The following is a 4247-nucleotide window of genomic DNA, read 5'->3' as shown; positions in this document are numbered from 1 at the left end:
GCTCGGATGGGCCCAGATCAGACACATGTGAGTCACCTTTCAGTAGCATCTTGCAAGTAATGAATTAGTGCTGCCTGCTTCGCACAGAGGTGGTCAGAGAGGAAAAGGTGTGTGTTTATCCCTCTACCAGTGTCAGAGCACTGTAATATATGAGCAACCATACAGTTCACCTTTTGCTAAGAAAATTATGTGTTTAAGCTTTCAAGGGAAGCAGGCAAGAGAGAACAGCATAGGAAGGACAGTCTAAGAATTAATTGTGGGGCTTTAGGTAACATCTGAACAGCAGATGAGATCTGCGCAAGTGGGGTTGTACCCCAGCAGTGTATGGGCAGCTCTCCCTAGTTTCTTTTCCTGGGTGGTATGGGATCATATTGTCAAATCAAAGTCAAATTAGCTGTAGTATTTCACTTAACTACTGAAAGCTGCATTAACCTTTTCCCTCACCATAGTGGAGGTGTCAGCAGCACAGCAGTAGCTGCTGGAGGCCAAAGCTTTACTGCAGTTGCCACCAGAATATTGTAGAAACAGAACAAGGCCATTTCCATGAAAAGTGAGGTTGAGATTAATGCTTAAGGCTGGAGGATTTAGGAAGCTTTACTTGTAACAGTGAGGGAGATTCCTGGAAGGAAGGTGCTGGAGAAGAGCAAACCAGAAAATTAGAGTGATTTAAGAAGAATTTAAAAAACCCCAGCCAAACAAACCAAAAAAAAACCCCACAAAAATCAAACCAAAAAAACTTATCAGCGGCTCTCATCACTCTCTCTTGACACGGCCTATGGCCACATGCCACTGCACTTTCCTGAAATGACCTTGGTTTGTGCTCCTGACAATAGAGCCAGTTTCCTGCTTGGGTGCAGAGACACACAAGGATCAACAGGAACCGTCAACTCTGCGGTCTGCAGAAACAGGAAAAGGGAGACAGAAAAACAAGCAGCTTCTCAGTTAACAGAAGACCTGTCAACACCAGTCTTGGGAAGATGAGAAGATAACTCCAATGATGAAACAGTACCAGAGATTCTTTTAAGATCTTACAGGGAGGTACAGAAACAGCTTGAAAATGATTCAGCACAAATAAGTGAGTTCAGAGAAAAAACACCTAGTTTCCTTTCTCTCCCATTCTTGATTTCGTTTCTGCAACCTTCGATTTCCTTTTAGCAAGCCTGCCCACTGTTGTTATGTGTGGTGAGAATATGTCACATGCTGTCTTTCAGTGACATGTTACTGATAAAACCACATCATCGAGACACCGGTGAAGCTTGGGGCACATTATCTGAAGATGATCTTCTCTTCTCAGCTGTGTAATTGCAATAACTTTAAATGAATTAAACAGAAATAAACAAATATTAAACAGAAATAAACTGGAAGGCTGTTCCAGATGGGCAGCGCTCCTTGGGCTGCTGCTTTGCTCCCTGTCATAGCTGTGCTCACCTGGGGACCTGTGTGTGGCTCAGTGTGGCCACAGCAAGAAACAGCTTTTGTGGCTGCTCAGGCAGAGCAGCTTCCCAGGGACCTGTGCTTTCCACAGATAAATTTCTTTTTTTAAGGGAAATGAAAGAAGAAAACGTCAGAGCTCACTGGTGGCTTTTGAAACCACAATCGACTTCTTTTCGCTCAGCCCCTGTTGCACAATACTATAATTAGCAGCAGCCCCACCGTGTGCTGTTCCTGCCAAAATGGGCTGTGATTTACACATCAGTAACTCCCTCACACACCAGTAACACCCTGTGAGGATGTGGGCAAGATCTGGAACCTGAATCAATTCCCATCTAAACAGAAGTGGGTCTCCCTGTGTTACACCACTGCACTCAGATACATGGCTCTGACTGCAGCAAGGGGGAGACGAGCACTTCAGGTACTCAGGCTCACAGGCTGGTCTATTAACCCATTTTGTATGCTTTTTATTACCTTTTTTCCTTTTTTATTACCTTGTATCCTTTATTACCTATTACCCGATTTTTATTACCTTTATCACTATTTTAAAATAAAACAAAGAAAATAAATGAATGCCCTCAACTTGACTATCCCACTGGTTTGTGCCCAGCTGTCCTGATAGGAAAGTCTCTTCCACGTATGCCCAAAAGAAGGGACCATCTCTTCGTGTGACTGCAGGGGTATAGCGAAAAGCTGCCTTTAAAGTTATCTGCCTTCAGGGTGAGGAAGTGTTGCTGAGCAGGACAGGATTGAGGTTAATTTGGTTTTGGCCTCGCTGGAGGAAAAGTAATTTAAATAATTTGCCCATGTATTTGGTCTGTCTGCAGATTCACAAAGCAGAACAAGCCACAGGCTATACCTGGCTCTGTCCAAACATGCAAAACAAATGAGCCAAGTCACACACATGTGCCAGCAGCTCAAGAGACCAGTGTGACCTCATAGCTTGAGTTTGTGGGCACTTTCCCTGCACTGGGCACTGCTGAGCACTGAGTGGGGCAGGAGGGTCATGTGGGGGTCTCAGTAAGGGCTCCAGCCCCCTGTGCTGACATTCTGGAGAGGCTGCCATGATTTGTGGAGCAGCTGTCAGACTGTGGTGTGAGATGCAGCCCCGGGCATCACATGCTGCAGACCACCACACCTCTGCCCCAAGGGATGACGTGTCATGCAGACATCCTCCTGACCTGTTTACCTGCCTTCCCACCACCTAAAACCCAATAAACTTGTTTTGAAGAAACAGTTTCTTATGTAACAGGAATGACTGTCAAAGGCCAGCCCTGCCTGAATAGGGCTGAGTTACTAACAGGCACATTCATACAGCCAAAGAGACCCTAAACACATCGGGTCAAGGAAATAAGCCTACATGCCATATAGGTTATATACCAGCTGAGAGACAAAGGCAATACATTCTCAAAAACGTGAGAAACTTCTCTGTGGCCAACCTAAGCTGCTCTGACATGAGGTCACAATCTGGCAGGGTGTGCTGTGTGGTGCTGAGAGAGGTGGTCCACTGTTTCGGGAATGGCCTTGCAAAAGCCTCATCCAGCTATAACTTTCATTTAGCCATCTTGCTCTGAGAAATGCCCTGTCCGTGAGCTGGCACCACTGCCCCTCCTACATGCCAGCCCTGCAGCACCACTGTCCCAGCTGCCTCCTGTCGGGCACCGAGGGGGCTGAGGTTTCCTACACAGTGAGAGAAATCAGCCGTGTTTAAGCATGCCATCATTCTGGGACATAGCAGGGAAAAGGGTATCTGCACTGAGCCGGTGAGTGATTCCCCTTTTAATGGAACTTCAAAGTCACCAGCATTTCCAGACAATTTCAGAGGCTCCTACCCCATAGAATGGAGCTTCTCAACATGCTCTTGTGGGTCTGTATTACACTATGACATCTTAAGTTGTGTTTTGATGGGAGAGGTAGTAATTTAGTGACTTTCAGACACAAGTCAGTTCGTTGTTATGTCTGACCCATCTGTGTTTTCTTTACATCAAGCAGTTTTCATTTTCCCCTAAAAGCAGAAGTCCATGCCATGTGTCACAACATGAAGTATCAACTCTCTCTGAGACAGGAGGCAGAGGAGCGATCCATTTATCACTGGCAACTCTCCCAACATTGTGCAACAATCACAAAAACATGAGCATGACTTTGTTCCAGCTCTTGTTTCTTGCAAAAAGCACTGTCTAAAATTACAGCAAGCACAGGTAAGTGTGCCCTGGCATGTGTCAGCCAGAGCCATGCTGAGCAGGCATTACACTGCCACAGGGAAGAACCAGCAATGGGATGGTGGCCCCAAGTTGCCCAGGGCTGGTTTGAGGGCAAGGTCACCTTGAATAGAAAGAAGGTTTAGAGAATTGGGGTTGCTCGGCCTGATGAAAGGAGGCTCCAGCCTTCCAGTACCTGAATGGGCCTATAAGAAAGATTGGGACAGACTTTTTAGAGGGGCCTTTTGCAACAGGACAAAGGGAATGATTTAAACTAAAGGTGCATTAATTAGATTAGCTATAAGGAAGAAGCTTTTTATTTGTATGGCGAAATACTGGCACAGGTTGCCCAGAGAGGTGGTGGATGTTCCATCCTGGGAAACATCCAAGGTCAGGTTGGGTGGGACTTAGAGCAAGCTAATCTAGTTTAAGATCCTTCTGTCTTTGTGGCTACAACCAGCAAAAAAAAGTGGCTGGTCTAGATGACCTTCAAGAGGTGCCTTCCAAATCAAACTATTCTATGCTTCTGTGATAATAACACACCCTATCCCTTTCTTCTGCTTGCCCAAGCACTCGCCACCCCTCCACTTCTTCCTCAGCATGATCGAAAACCTGTCC

This window comes from Corvus brachyrhynchos, unplaced genomic scaffold (assembly GCF_000691975.1).
Source record: "Corvus brachyrhynchos isolate BGI_N302 unplaced genomic scaffold, ASM69197v1 scaffold140, whole genome shotgun sequence".
Lineage (NCBI taxonomy): Eukaryota > Metazoa > Chordata > Aves > Passeriformes > Corvidae > Corvus > Corvus brachyrhynchos.
Note: the sequence above shows the minus strand (reverse complement) of the source record.